We start from the raw sequence: 16,883 nt of genomic DNA, 5'->3' as shown, positions 1-16,883 counted from the left end.
TTTATTAGAAGTTAAGTGATTGGTGATATGTTGTTTGATTTACTCTTGTTAAATTCTACTTGTTTTCTTGGTGAGGTCATCAGCCGTTTTGCTTTGGGGTCGTCCCACCATTCTTCTCCGTTTGCCCGCCCACGGGAACGTGGTTGTTTAAAAATTGGGTGGTCCGCTTTTCCCTTGTGCAGTAGGGGCGGGTTAGAGCAGCCTGCGGTTCGTGTTGTTCGGTAATCTCCCTATCTATCTACCGTACGTTAGTAGCTGCCTCTGTCATGTTTGTCGGATTTGGTGTGTTAACGAATTTATTGCTTGGAGTGTAACGTCCTAATACCTGAAATATGTTTTGATCTTTGGAAACTTTGATATTATTGCCTATGATCTTGAGAGGCGGTGTCTGTGTACTGTAGAGCATCTTAACTATTGTTTGTCCAGCCTTGTAGAATCTTATATAAGATTGCATTTCATGGGCTTTTATTTAAATGATCATTTTAGTATATAAAGTTGCCACCCTTTCACCGTAAGACTTTTCTTAGAAGTTAAAATCAAGTTGCACCTTCGGTGGCAAGGTTAATATTTAAATTTAGTGTTTTGTACGATTTCCATCCCTCCTTTGGGGGGGGGGGGGGGGGGAGGGGTGCATAGTTTGTGTGCTTGTGTAAACTGTTAGTTTAAAGTTATCTGGTGTGTTGCAGATTTGCAGCAGTGTAGTCTTTCAGAGGCTGTTGTGAGCGGTCGTAACTACGGCCGTGTCAAAAGGGAGCGGCAAGGTTCTCTGCCCGAAAGCTCATACAGTCAAAACTTGTTTCTTTCTGCCTCTGAATAAATTGTAACTTTGATATTTAGAGGGTGCTTTCTGATTATAAAGTTAAATCTGTTTCTTTTAAAAAATGCTTTTAGGCACTATTAAAGTGAATAAAACTCCCATTTGTTAAAAGGAATTTGGTTATGATTTTATCAGTTACTCCCTGGCAACTACTTCTATGCTTATATAGTATGATTAAATGTGTTAATGTTCTTGATGAATCGCTAGTAAATAAAATAAATTCTTAAGAATATTCTTTGAAAATAAATCACGGTTCAAGTGTAATGGAAAAGTAGTGGATTTCTCCACTTCTTTGTGGGTATTACTTTACATTCAGGTTCACTGAAACTGATCGTCTACTGGCCTTTCTGCAGTTCGCTACAGTCTTCTGCAGGTGCGACCTACCTATAGGCAACAGCATCGTCTGTGAACTGCCTAATGGATCTTCCAACGTTATCGACTACATCATTAATATAAAATCTAAATACTAACGGTCTATAGGCCGGCCGGTGTGGCCGTGCGGTTCTCGGCGCTTCAGTCTGGAACCGCGTGACCGCTACGGTCGCAGGTTCGAATCCTGCCTCGGGCATGGATGTGTGTGATGTCCTTACAGCCTGGAACCGCGTGACCGCTACGGTCGCAGGTTCGAATCCTGCCTCGGGCATGGATGTGTGTGATGTCCTTAGGTTAGTTAGGTTTAAGTAGTTCCAAGTACTAGGGGACTGATGACCACAGATGTTAAGTCCCATAGTGCTCAGAGCCATTTGAACCATTTTTGAACTAACGGTGTATAACAATCCCTTTATACGCTGTATAAAAGAATTACGGGGTCACTTTTTTGAAAACGTTTCATTTTCGCCCATCCCTCCGCAGAAGTTTGAAATTTCGCTTAAAGGTGCCTACAATCTTCCTCTGTAATAGTGCGGAAGCGTGGCGCCTTGCGACATTTCCCTGATGCTCGCTGGCACATCAAACTGGAAGGTGTAGACAAATGCGAAAAAAAGCCCGGAGCTTGGAAGTTCATTTGAAATGTAAGGAAGATTGTTACATAATTTCATCACAATTCTGCCCAGCGTCACCGTGGAGGTGTCATACGACGAGAAGTCCGTCGCAACCCACTTATCCAAGTGTCTGCCCCTCTCTTGTCTTCCTCTGTGAGGAAGGTCAGACGCGCGACGGCCAGGGTCGAAAGTCACGCGGTTTTGCTAATGGGTGGCCAAGGAAAACATTTCAGACACATTGCCGCTCAGAAGCGACAGGAAAAGACCTCACCCTTCGACACCCCTCAGATTCTGTGTGCTCGGAAGTAGGCACTAAAGCACAGGTGTAGAGCTAGTCAATTGTAGGGTTTCGAAAGGGTTGGCAGCTCGCAGACGCCTAGGAATCAGTAAAATGTTGTAACTGCACAGGTGCATTTTTAAAAATGTGCGCTGGTGGCATGGATGGAATTGCTGAAGTGGGAGACTTCGAGGGCCCCTCTCCCATTTGTCAATTCATTCATAAAAACTAAACTAAAATCCGCCCGCACAGGCCACGAAGGACCAACGCTACCGACCGGCCGCCGTGTCATCCTCAGCCCGCCGGCGCCACTGGATGCGTGTATGCCCCGCTCTCCCGGCCGTATGTCAGTTTACGAGACAGGAGCGGCTACTTCTGACTCAAGTAGCTCCTCAGCTTGCCTCACAACGGCTGAGAACACCTGCCATGCCAACAGTGCTCAGCATAAAGGATAATCACCCATCCAAGTGCTAGCCCAGCGCGGCAGCGCTTAACTTGTGTCTATGTCTCAGCCCCCCGTGACGTCATCACAACCTCAGGAAGGCGCGAAACAGGAGGACTGAAATAGAATAAACAAACATTGCTGCTACGAATCACACTCAGACTACGTCAAATGATTTTGAATATAGGAAAATTTGCCGTCGCACTTCACCTAAAAGACATCAGACGTTCAATGGGACTGATGCCACACGAAGTACTTAGAGGAGAGCATCGTCTTTTGGCTTGCGTACTGGGGATGTCGGCAGTGTCAGAGGTTTTCAAGAACGTTGTTCTGTTGCACATCACACATCAAACTATAGTTTTCGACAGTGAAAGGTGCCGCAAGAGAAAGGGATGGATTCATTGTCGCCATTTGTGTCATCTCCTGACGCCTCGTCGTGTCTACATCTACATCTACATCTATACTCCGCGAGCCACCTTACGGTGTGTGGCGGAGGGTACTTATTGTACCACTATCTGATCCCCCTTTCCCTGTTCCATTCACGAATTGTGCGTGGGAAGAACGACTGCTTGTAAGTCTCCGTATTTGCTCTAATTTCTCGGATCTTTTCGTTGTGATCATTACGCGAGATATATGTGGGCGGTAGTAATATGTTGCCCATCTCTTCCCGGAATGTGCTCTCTCGTAATTTCGATAATAAACCTCTCCGTATTGCGTAACGCCTTTCTTGAAGTGTCCGCCACTGGAGCTTGTTCAGCATCTCCGTAACGCTCTCGCGCTGACTAAATGTCCCCATGACGATTCTAAGCGACGGTGTTTCTGAAATGTATTACTCAGTCACTCACAAGAAAACAGCATAATTTGAAAACTGGACAACGCGGGTCTGACTTCCATCGCAGAAGCGTCAAGAGAATGGGTGAGATGTGGATAAGAGGTGGATGTGAAGATCTTCTCATCGCGTGACATGTTCACGGAGTCTTTGGGTACAATTATGGTGAAATTTGGTGTTAATGTGACATCATAACCCACCGTACACTTATGAAAGCTCTAACCGTTTTTTCCGCATGTCTCGAGACGTTGGTGTTTGATGTTTCGCCGAGCCAGAGAGTGACGTCACAACTTACGACGCTTTTGCACCATTGCAGAGGAAGGCTGTAGGCGTCTTAGAACCAAATTCAAACTTCTGCGTCGCAATGGGGGAAACGACTTGGTTTCAAACAATCGATCCTTAATTCTTTTGCGCAGTGGTATGTCTATTTTGTTCCGCTAAGAACGACATGCTGAGATGTATCTGCAAGGAAGTCCAGTAGCAAATCTGGTCCCTTATTCCGTAAGCTCACGCTTGTGGAACTGTATCCAATGCGTTCCGAATGTCATGGAACACTTGATTAACATCGGCACATTGTCTATGGCGATATGGACTTCATGGACGAACAGCCCAAGCTTATGTAGGAAATTTTCGTTTTCCAAAACCGTTACACTGCGTAAATAGCTTTGAGATATTTATTAAAAGACCTTTTTTATACACCATGAGCCTCACCAGACATGTTTATTGGCCAAAATCGGTTTTTCGTGTTCATAACCCATCAGTGGCATCTGATACAGAGGAACAAATAACTGTATGTACATTGATTTCTACGAAATGATAAGTCTACTTACACTGTGCACCTCTATAGCAGTGACACGCGTGTCGGTTAATTTGGTAGAATCTGAAATCTTTCCTGTAACACAGTATACAGGTTTTCATAAATGTTACTGCTGTAAAATCGTAGTGACAGTTCTTCATAACGTTCAATGTAACTGTCATAGTCAGTGAACGTGGAACCGACTGGTCAAGGAGTCAACATTACCTGTCTTCCGTTATTTCTAATATATGTCTGTGACTAGTTTTCATATGTGAGAATTACAAAATTTCGACAGTTGGTATATGACAGGAGAATATGCAAAGGTATAAAACTGCAAAATAATCCAACATATCATTTCAGATTAGACAGTTCTGCATGCAGGACATAGCCTCCAAACCAAAATTGTTCGGTTAAAGCACTGTTGAAATTTTTGTACTCGTATGTAGGCTACACCTTATTCCATAACTTCGTTTGTTCGTTAAATATACTGCGTGACTGTTTTGTCATACAAGCATTTTGTTAATGACATTAACAAAAACATCATGATTCTCCATAAAGCAGAAAAAGGCAGATTCTTAAATATTCTAAACTAAATTGAAATATACCCTCATATAAAAAACAACCAGACAGCATAGTTAATTGAAAAACAGAGTTATGGAATAAGATTTAAACACAGAATTTCACCAGTATTTCAACCGAATAATATTGGAGTCTTTTATATTATACCTTCATATACCAATTATCGAAAAATTGTAATTTGTATATATGAAGGCATCTCTCTCTCTCTCTCTCTCTCTCTCTCTCTCTCTCTCTCTCTCTCTATCTCTCTCTCTCTCTCTCTCACACACACACACACACACACACACACACAAGACTCTTTGAGCTGTCAATTTCATGTTACTCTGTATGACAATCCTGTCTAATGTTATCAGTGCCTAAGATTTGACAGCAGCAACATGGAAGACAGCCTGTATAGTGTGTTACAGGACAGATTTACGCTGCTATCATATTAACTGACACGCCTGATACTGTTATAGAGGTACATAAAGTAAGTAGACTTATATTACTTCTACTACATAAACAATTGTTATTTTATAGAAATCGATGTATGTACAGTTGTTTGTTTCTCTGTATCAGATGTCATACGATTCTGTCTAATAAATATTTAGGTGCAGCTCATGGTGTATGACAAACGTTCTTTAATAAATAATCAAAGCATGAATAAATATTACAATTCGTGTCATTATCACTTTTGTTATTATTGCCTTTGTGCTACGGGAACAGACGTGGATATAGGCTAATAACTCCCGCCGTACTGGCAACGTCTGCATCAAAACGAAGGTAGCGGGTTCATATTGAAACTTGACGCATGTGTGTGTGTGTGTGCGTGTGTGTGCAGCCTGAGGCGGAGTTGGGAGGTAGTAGTAGTTGGCGACGGCGGTAAGCCGGGTTTCCCCCCTCCGAAGTTGCACAGTGCTGCCAACTTTGCAGTGCCGCCCAGCCGCTCATCTGACTCTCTCGTCAGGCGCTGTGCGTCGTGCCCTAGGGGAGGGTACGAGGTAGAGGGAGAGAGGGTTTGCCGAAGGTGGGCTGGCTGTCATCCTGTGACATACGGGCAGCCCACCCTCCCTAACTTCTCGCAGCTGTGCCAGGAATTCGGCAGTAACTAGGCCGAGGGAAAGGTGCTTAACCGAGTCAGCAGTCGATAGGCTATTAATATACCATCTTTCGGAGTCTCTTCCGTGACATAAAGCTACTTTTGGAAATTGTAAAGGTTATAAATCGACTGCGGGTAAACATTACGATACTTTACCTCCGACACTACCCACCTGCGTATGGATGACAAGAATTCGTACATGGTGGATGCGGCATCGTTACTAAAGGACGCAGTTTATGGCTTGCATAGTTTCTATTATTCTGATCTGAAACCTCTTTCTCACTACTCTTGTGATCACAGGACGTCTCTACATACAGACCTACGTAACTGAGTAAACGTAAATCTGCATTCTCAGTGCATTTTCTTTTTCCTTGGGTTTACTGAACCGTACAGACAATTGCTTGATACAAGTGCAGAATTATGTATACAGAGAAATCTCAATATAAATAGTTTGAACAATGATTTTAGATTACTGTACAGTTTCCACATTTTATTTGTATCTGCGAAATTTTGACTTATCAACAATAGACAAAACAGAATGTAAGCAAGAGAACTCAACAGAGAATGAAAAACAGCGAAGGTGGTTGTACCTGGAGGATAGCGTCCCTAGGAACAAAAGATAGTTTTTGGTCGTTACTTGAGTCTAGTGACTGCTTTTTGAATCAAAAGAAGGAATGCGTACTGGAAACCGTCACAAGTAGTTTCTGCTACTTTCTATAGTTTCTGTTGTTAGATATGAGGCTGTGTTTTGTGCACCATTTGTAAATATTTCGCGTTCTACACATTTACTACATTAAAGTTGTATAGAATATATTGTTAATTCTACATGCACACAAGGGTGAGTCAAAAGCTATACACACTGCATGAAAACTGCTAAGGAGCAACTGAAACTTGCTAAGGAACACCTGCCAATTACGACAGACAAATCTATGGAACGTCCGATCAACGATAGTAAAAGGAAATTTGGAGGGCGGGATGAGTTAACTGCAGCGAAGCCTGAGCACGAACGTTTTGTATGCATTCGACAGTTCATGCAGAACGGTGTTTGACTAGTGTTGTTGTGAAACCGTTTAGTGAGACACTCCGTTTGGTAAGATGTGCTTACGATCATTTGAGTGCTTAGCAACATGGACGAGCAGTTGACTGCTCTAAACATGTCAATGTGTCACTACCGTAGCCGTAGTAGTGGGTGTACCCTAAAGTGTCATCCTGCAATTAAAGGAGGCCGCTGAAGGAGGAAATGCCATGGAAGGCATGCCGGTGGTCGCAGATGGACCGCCACATCGCAAGAGGATCGATACATGACTCCACTGGCGAAAAGGAAGGCATATAACGCCTAAACAGATCGCTGCAGACCGTGCAACTGCTGTCCTTACACGTTTCTTTGCCAGAAACACTTCTCGGCGATTAAATCTGGCTGGTTATTATGCTCGGAAGCCTGTTTAATGCATCCCACTTCAACTACGCATTCACCGAGAAAGAATTCGTTCGTGTAGGGAGCATTCAGGTCGGGGCCAGTAATAATGATCCAAAGTGTTGTTCTCCAACGAATTCGTCCGCAACTTGTGGTCTAGTGGCTTGCGTTGCTGCCTTTAGATCACGGGGTCCCGGGTTCGGTTCCTGGCTGGGTTGGGGATTTTCTCTGCCCGGGGGCTGGGTGTTTGTGTTGTCCTCATCATTTCATTATCATCATTCGTGACAGTGGTTAGATTGGAAGGTGAAAAAAATTGGACTGCGTAAAAATCGGGCGCTGATGACCGCGCACCTGAGCGCGCCACAAACCAATCATCATCATCATCCAACGAAACCAATTCACTATGGCAAGTGATTCTGGCCACAGGTTAGTGTGCAGAGAGAGGTGAACACGTTACACACCACAGAATGTTCATGAACGTCATCGGTATGGCCTAGGCGTTACGGTGTGGACAGGCATTTTGCACAATGGCCGAACACCGCTGCATATCTCTGCGCAAGGTACTGTTACAGCACAGTGGTACTGCAGGGAGATTATTCTGGATCACGATCGTCTGTTTAGGGCAGCGGTGGGTTCCGACTTTCTGTTTATAGACGACAATGACCGCTCACACAAAACTAATGAGATGTCAGACACTCTGGAAAGTGAAGATATTGGACGTATGCAATGGCCCGCGTACTCCCCGGACCTAAACCATATAGGCCTCGCCTGGGATGCTCTCGGCTGACCCGATTGTCAACGAATACCCACTCTCAGAACCGTCCAAGAACTGAAAACCACCTTGAGAGAGGACTTGGACAATATCCCCTGGGAACTCCTCAACAGTTTGAAAACCATGAATAACAGATGCAAAATTTGTATTAGTGCACGAGTGGGGCGTGTTTCTTACTGAGAGACCATTATCGACCTTTATGTTTGGAGTCTAAACTGTGTCAAACACGAACCTTTTTTATATCTGTTATCCTACTTTCCCGTAGGAAATGTATGTTATGTATGTACTGTTTTCCATGTCGTCCATCACTGCCTGTGGTTATTCCTGTTGAACAATGTCTGTGTTCCTTATTGTTTTAGAACTATTTATGTAACATGAGGACACTCAAGCCATACTTCATTGGCCGTGTACCATCTTGTACGTTGAAACGGAAGAACGTCTTTTCCCAAGGAACTTGTGATACTTCCAAATGAATAGAAAGCGTTTATTTCTTAACACTTCTACCTGTCTTGGTAATGGAAATTAGTTTTAATTTCCAATAGCTTCTATTTCAAGTTATATTTAAGTTGTTAAATGGTTTTTCATCGTTTTTCTGCTTAATTCGATTTCATTAAGTGATCGTTGGTGAATAGGAGAGTAATAATGTAACAGGTAGACTATTAAACGCACTACTGAGATCATTTTCTCAACTGCAACGCTTTTAAATTTCAGTAGTACATTTGTTCCTAGGTACATGGTGATCTTGTACCTTGCAACATATTTCACAGTTGGAAAATCCTTAATTTTCTCGTGTAATATTTATAATTTCAGAAAAAGCTGCAGCACGTAAAAAGTGAATGCCATCACTTAAAAATGGAATAAGAAAATATTCGGAACTACTGTTACGGGGCTCCCTAGAGCATATAATATGAAAAGTGTAGCAAGGTAGAACACTAAATTTCATAAACACACTTTACGATCTCGTAGCATACGAAAAAGGCTTTGTATATTTGAGCATATTGATGACATAACAAAATAGGAGTACTTGTTGGAAGGGCCACCTTCAATTTCACAATGGTTGCTCCGTTTTACTGTGCTTCGAAGAAACTGGTTCAAAATGGTTCAAATGGCTCTGAGCACTATGGGACTCAACTGCTGAGGTCATTAGTCCCCTATAACTTAGAACTAGTTAAACCTAACTAACCTAAAGACATCACAAACATCCATGCCCGAGGCAGGATTCGAACCTGCGACCGTAGCGGTCTTGCGGTTCCAGACTGCAGCGCCTTTAACCGCACGGCCAGAAGAAACTGGAAGCTGCAAGAAAACAGCAGGTGGTTGACATCTTCTTCTTTCTCCTTACAGTCGCAGAAAGGTTTATCCTTGATACCTATGCGATGTAAGTGGGAAGGAGTTGAACCGTGGTTGGTATGCGTTCATACCGAGGTAGTTAACTGTTTTGATGATTGGCACCATGCCATAGGATGTGTGATATCATTTATACTAGTAAATTAAAAAAATACCATCCATATTACAATTTCTTTTACTGATGAATACTGGCTTTAATCTGTTCTGCAGATCATCTTCGGGGCTGGTAGTGTAAGGAGCAGTTTGTCAACAAGGAACGAATGACGCAAACTGAGTTTAGTCATTCGTACCACTGCTGTACTTTGCGGCGCCAGACATGAAGATGGTTTGTAAGACAGATCGAAATCGGTAGCTATCAGCTTCCCGCTCGCCTAAAATTTTCGAAATCAGGGGATGCTTCTAATGACTGGTTGGTTCAAAATGGCTCTGAGCCCTATGGGACTTAATATCTGAGGTCATCAGTCTCCTAGAACTTAGAACTACTTAAACCTAACTAACCTAAGGACATCACACACATCCATGCCCGAGGCAGGATTCGAACCTGCGACCGTAGCAGTCGCTCGGTTCCAGACTGTAGCGCCTAGAACCGCACGGCCACTCTGGCCGGCACAGCTTCTCAAAACACAGATTCGTTGACGCTATTCGATCGCTCTGTCGCGCTACTTTACAACAGCAACACCGTACACTCAACTTACGTACTAATAAGACCACACGGCATTTGAATTTTTGTAACTTTTTATATTTCAGTTACGTAAAGTTCAGAGCACAAATATCAGTCTTCACAAAACATTTCAATGCAGCTCTCAAAAATTCTCGACAAGATCGACTTTGAAGTTTTTCCGAGCGACTTTAATACCCTACAGTGAGGTCGATTTATCGATAGACATCATGGAGCTGTGGCAGAGTACCTGCCCGACTTCGGTTCGATTGCCAGCCAGCACTGGTAAATTTTTAAACGAAGGCGGCTGTTCTATGTGTATTCCTTAAAGAGCGAAGTACATTAACTCGAAAAAACTAATAATTTTTAATGTTTTCCTCCTACTGAAACAAACTTCATTAACACTCTTTTATTTAAAAAATGCAATAAAAACTTCATATTTGATTGTGGTATGGAATCAGAAATACGAAGACGTGCACTTTTTCATAAAACTGAAAGTTAGCCAATTATGTGTTAAGTAGCATAAATTTCATGAATTTTGTATTTCAATTGGACTGAACGAAAAAACTAATGAAAAAGCTAATGTCCAAAACGAGATTCGATCGGTGATTACCAGACTCGAGCGCTACCATTTCTTTCCCATCTTCATGCATTTTTAGCTTCACGGAAGTGCTGTAGAACTATCACATTTGTTTAAAAATTTGCTGCAGCCAGGAAGCCTCCCAAGACCGCCCACTTAGCAAACGACCACTGTACCACAGGTACCCACTACGAGTCGATAAAGCGACTTCACTTTAGTGTACTAAGGACAGTAGAAAAACTTCAATAATTCAAAGTCGATTTTATCGAGAATTACAGAGAGTTGCAGCCAACGGGTGTATAGACAGATATTTCGGTTCTGAACTTCATGTATCATAAAAATAAAAAATAAAATATGCATAAATCCTATTTCCTTGTGGTCTCGTTGTAACTCGTAACTAACCCTATTCCCCCATGCTTCAGTAGGAGAGAACGAGTCGACGAGTAGGAAGTGATCGAAGTGCCACCGTTCTCAGACGCGTCATACTAGGGAACTATAGAGGGAAGGGAGGAAGCTGGTAGAGCCCTCACGTGACAGAGGCGCCTTGATGTCTAATGTACGCAACCGTCATTACACTCGTACAAGCTCCGTTTCCGTTCTCTGGTGGCCACTGCTGAAGGGAAATAGTGAGAGAACGTTTGCTCTTTTCAGCCAAGCCTTTTTTCTGTTTTGGATCCATTTATTTTTAGGTGGGCAGAAGCGAAAATGTTGAATTTACCATGTTTTATGTTTTTGTTTTTCTGGTTTGTTTTGGTTTGGTTTTACGGGGTAAATTACATTTTCTGCATTTACCTAAGGTAAGTGAAATCTCTCTAGAACCTCACTTGGGACTGTTTCGTAGACAGCAAATGTGATTGCTATTTTACTAGCCTGATTTTCTTGGCTTTGTTACAAGTGGTGGTCGACATTCCTGGCTAATAATGTTTGCAGTTGTATTCCTCAACTGTTTGTTCATGCCATGGGCTATTGCATGTGGCAGCTAACTGTACTTAAATTTTAGAAAACAGAAGAAAATGATTCTACCCTTAAGTAGTTCCGACTTCATTGTATTGCTAGCTTTCTTAGTTTGTTTACTCCAATTTTGCTGGCACGTTTGATGAGGCGGTATTTTAAAGGTTATATAGTGGCCATTTTCTTTACGGAGCTGTTCGACATGTGTGTGCTAGAGCTTGTAGCTATTCTTAAAATACTTCTTTCTGTGCTGAATAATTCTTTGGTTTCGGTTAGGTGAGTGTTCGAAAACTATTCCAACGAAGTTGTTGTATATATGAACTAACACTGAAGCGCCGTTAATGTGTACTTTAATTGGTTTTGAGATTCCTAGTCGCAGTATTTGCTTTTACTACAATGTTGTCTGTGTGAGCTTCCATGATAATGTAGTTCCATAGCCAGTCTTAAATAGTTAGCTGTCGCTTTGGGTGTTATTTCTTGTCAACATAATTTTAATTTTGCATTTTCTTGAGCTTATTTTATACACTACTGGCCATTAAAATTGCTACACCAAGAAGAAATGCAGATGATAAACGGGTATTCATTGGACAAATATATTATACTACAACTGACATGTGATTACATTTTCACGCAATTTGGGTGCATAGATCCTGAGAAATCAGTACCCAGAACAACCACCTCTGGCCGTAATAATGTCCTCGATACGCATGGGCTTTGAGTCAAACAGAGCCTGGGTGGCGTGTACAGGAACAGCTGCCCATGCAGCTTCAACACAATATCACACTTCATCAAGAGTAGTGACGCGTATTGTGACGAGCCAGTTGCTCGACCACCATTGACCAGACGTTTTCATTTGGTGAGAGATCTGGAGAATAAGGTGGCCAGGGCAGCAGTCCAATATTTTCTGTATCCAGAAAGGCAAGCACAGGACCTGCAACATGCGGTCGTGCATGATCCTGCTGAAATGTAGGGTTTCACAGGGATCGAATGAAGGATAGAGCCACGGGTCGTAACACATCTGAAATGTAACGTCCACTGTTCAAAGTGTCGTCAATGCGAACAAGAGGTGACCGAGACGTGTAACCAAAGGCACCCCATACCATCACGCCGGGTGATACGCCAGCGATGACACGCTTCAAATGTGCGTTCACCGCGATGTCGCCAAACACGGATGCGACCATCGTGATGCTGTAAACAGAACCTGGATTCATCCGAAAAAATGACGTTTTGCCATTCGTGCACGCAAGTTCGTCGTTGAGGACACAATCGCAGGCGCTCCTGTCTGTGATGCAGAGTCAAGGGTAACCACAGCCATGGTCTCCGAGCTGACAGTCCATGCTGCTGCAAACGTCGTCGAACTGTTCGTGCAGACGGTTGTTGTCTTGCAAACGTCCCCATCTGTTGACTCACGGATCGAGACGTGGCTGCACGATCCGTTACAGCCCTGCGGATAAGATGCCTGTCATCTCGACTGCTAGTGATACGAGGCCGTTGGGATCCAGCACGGCGTTCCGTATTATCCTCCTGAAACCACCGATTCCATATCCAGCTAAGGGTCATTTGATCTCGACCAATTTTTCTCTTATGCTCTCCCTGAAACTCTGTACAACCTCTGGTTTATTCAGTTTATCCAGGTCCTATCTCCTTAAATTCCCACCTTTTTGCAGTTTCTTCAGTTTTAATGTACAGTTCATAACCAATAGATTGTGGTCAGAGTCCACATCTGCCCCTGGAAATGTCTTACAATTTAGGACCTGGCTCCTAAATCTCTGTCTTACCAGTATATAATCTATCTGATACCTTCTAGTATTTCCAGGATTCTTCCACGTATACAACCTTCTTTTATGATTCTTGAACCAAGTGTTAGCTATAATTAAGTTATGCTCTGTGCAAAATTCTACCAGACGGCTTCCTCTTTCATTTCTCTCCCCCAATCCATATTCACCAACTATGTTTCCTTCTCTCCCTTTTCCTACTCTCTAATTCCAGTCACCAATGACTATTAAATTTGCGTCTCCCTTCACTACCTGAATAATTTCTTTTATCTCATCATGCATTTCATCAATTTCTTCATCATCTGCAGAGCTAGTTCCATATGAACTTGAACTACTGTAGTAGGCATGGGCTTCGTGTCTATCTTGGCCACAATAATGCGTTCACTATGCTGTTGGTAGTAGCTTACCTGAAGTCCAATTTTTTTATTCATTATTAAACCTACACCTGTATTACCCCTATTTGATTTTGTATTTATAACCCTGTATTCACCTGACCAAAAGTCTTGTTCCTCCTGCCACCGAACTTCACTAATTCCCACTATATCTAACTTCAACCTATCCATTTCCCTTTTAAATTTTCTAACCTACCTGCCCGATTAAGGGATCTGACATTCAACGCTCCGATCCGTAGAACGCCAGTTTTCTTTCTGCTGATAACGACATCCTCTTGAGTAGTCCCCGCCCGGAGATCCGAATGGGGGACTATTTTACCTCCGGAATATTTTACCCAAGAGGACGCCATCATCATTTAACCACACAGTAAAGCTGCATGCCCTCGGGAAAAATTACGGTTGTAGTTTCTCCTCGCTTTCAGCCGTTCGCAGTACCAGCACAGCAAGGCCGTTTTTGTTAGTGTTGCAAGGCCAGATCAGTCAATCATCCAGACTGTTGCCCCTGCAACTACTGAAAAGGCTGCTGCCCCTCTTCGGGAACCACACGTTTGTCTGGCCTCTCAACAGGTACCCCTCCGATGTGGTTGCACCTACGGTACGGCCATCTGTATCGCTGAGGCACGCAAGCCTCCCCACCAACGGCAAGGTCCATGGTTCATGGGGGTAGGGTGTGTATGTATAGTATATTGTATATATGAAGGGCTTATTTCAATAGTGGTACAAGTCCATTTTTGTTGTCCTGAGATACAGAGCCCTAAAGTTAAATGAGCACTGAAAAATCTGCAGTTGAGATATCAGAAATATTATTCAAGTATATATATATATATATGGACTGGTACCACTGTTGAAATAAGGCCTTCATATATATAGTGTATATATTGTAGATTGCTCCCTGTGGTACTCCATCTTCCAAGATGAATATCTCAGAATATTTATCGCTTATTATACGCACAAATCAAGTTGAAACTCGGCGCACTGGCTTACGGGAGCAACCGTAAAAGCATCTCCCATTAAACAGTCGCTGCCATCAGACACTGCGCCGAGGTTCAATTTAGTTTGTGCATATACTACTGTGATGGTATTAAGCTTGTCATATAGGATAGAGCTCTGTAGTTGTACATTTTGGAGGGGGGGGGGGGGAATATCGAAAGTGACAAAATTATGGTATAATCCGTGATTCCATATTATGTAAATGCCCTTTTTAAATAAAGGTATAGAGCTGATGTGCAGTCTGCAGTGTTAATTGATTTTGTAATGTTGCTACAGCTTCTTAGCGTAGGATGAATGGCACACTGCGTTCTCCTAAAGCCAACTTTCGTATCAGAAATTTCTTTTGTTCTTCTGGAAAATGTTGTAGGTACGTATTTAATACTGTCCCCAAATGTTTATCTGTTATGGGTAGTAAAATGATTGGTCTGTATCAGTTAGGGTTATTTAGTGGTTTTCCATTGCCTTGGCACTTCTTTTAGTTTCAAGGCTTCATTGAACAGGGAGTGTAATGTGTTAGTTATATCTGTTCATGGTGCTGTGCATAGGCGATGCTTTGCAGACGACGTCAGCACCAGAAGCGGAGTTTCTCCCTTTTTCTACTGGCATGTCTTGTTATGTTCAAAACGAAGTATGTTGCTGTTCATTTAAATCCTCTAGTGCTGTTAGAACTTTGCTTACGTTTTAGTTGTTTCGTTTTTGTGCACAATGTCGAAGAGAAGGCCGTTCGTTTATTGTTTCTGTGGCTGACAGAACTTCTCGGAAAATATATGCTTTCCTTTACCTAGCTGTGACTATGCTTCCTTCATACTTAAGTGGAGACTCCTATTTTACGTTAACGCCTGTTATATGTTTGACGGTGTTCCGATACTGTCTGTGTTTAGCAGGTTGCTGGCTTAAGTGACAGCTAGCCGAATTTCTCTCACAAATATTATCACATACCTGTTATTTTTCTTTTATATATATATATATATATATATATATATATATATATATATATATATATATATATTAAAAACTAGCTGTACCTTGCTATGCGTTGTTGTGGCTCAGTCTGCCTAAACAGAAAAGAAAGAAAAGAGAAAGCACACTTTCTAATATGTATGGGAACTGGGTATATGCCGTAATCTATTTTTCCTTCTGTCCACCTCCTTAGATCCCTCTCACTGTCTCCTCTTTCCCCCTCTCTCTGTTCATCACCTCCTCCTCCTCCTCTGCATCTCCTGCTGATCCTTCTCTGTCCATCTCCTTTTTGCTTTCTACGTCCATTTCGCCCCAACCTTCTGTCAGCTCCTCTCCCCCTTCCTTCTCTGACCTCGAGCCTTGTTTATTATTATTGAAAATTCATGTTATGTAGCGGTATTCTAATCATGAGCTGATAAGCCAGAAATACAACTTTCCTGTTTTGTGTAAAAACTGTCTGCGATGAAGAAAACGAAATAGCAAACTGGTGTGTAGACAATTTAGGTTTAAAATTATACTAACTAGCTTAGTGCCAGCTGCGTCGCTCATGTACACTGTATGGTCTGTTCAAATCTTTTTTTTTTGTTTTGTTTCTGTTTAATCGAAATTTTATGATGCTCATAAATTACGATATCCTCTAAACTTTTCACGATAATTATGGCCATAAAAGCACAGTTTTTCCGAATATATTTCTGACCAGAAAGCGATTCTGGTAGGTAGTGTCAAAGATTTTTGTAAATCATGCATCTTGCGTGCTTGTGGTGATACTTACGTAAAAACTTTTATCCCCTAATGATTACTTCTTTATATCTAACCGAGAAGTGAATACCAATTTTTGTAGATTTAGTCGGCCGAAGTGGCCGTGCGGTTCTAGGCGCTGCAGCCTGGAACCACGAGACCGCTACGGTCGCAGGTTCGAATCCTGCGGGCATGGATGTGTGTGATGTCCTTAGGTTAGTTAGGTTTAACTAGTTCTAAGTTCTATGGGACTAATGACCTCAGAAGTTGAGTCCCGTAGTGCTCAGAGCCATTTGGCCATTTGTTGATTTAGCTCCAAAAATGTTTTTAATGTAACGATATAATGCCTCAAAACTTTTCATTCCCAGTTTCATCCCTTAGGGAATGCATTTCGAAAAACAGTGCAACACATATTTATTTCTAACAGAAGCCAAATACAAATTCTCGTGGATATAGCTTTGAAACTGCTGTCATAAAGGAAAAATTTCATAAAATTTTTCATCCCATA

This window comes from Schistocerca americana, chromosome 1 (genome assembly GCF_021461395.2).
Source record: "Schistocerca americana isolate TAMUIC-IGC-003095 chromosome 1, iqSchAmer2.1, whole genome shotgun sequence".
Lineage (NCBI taxonomy): Eukaryota > Metazoa > Arthropoda > Insecta > Orthoptera > Acrididae > Schistocerca > Schistocerca americana.
This window is presented reverse-complemented; position numbering follows the sequence as displayed.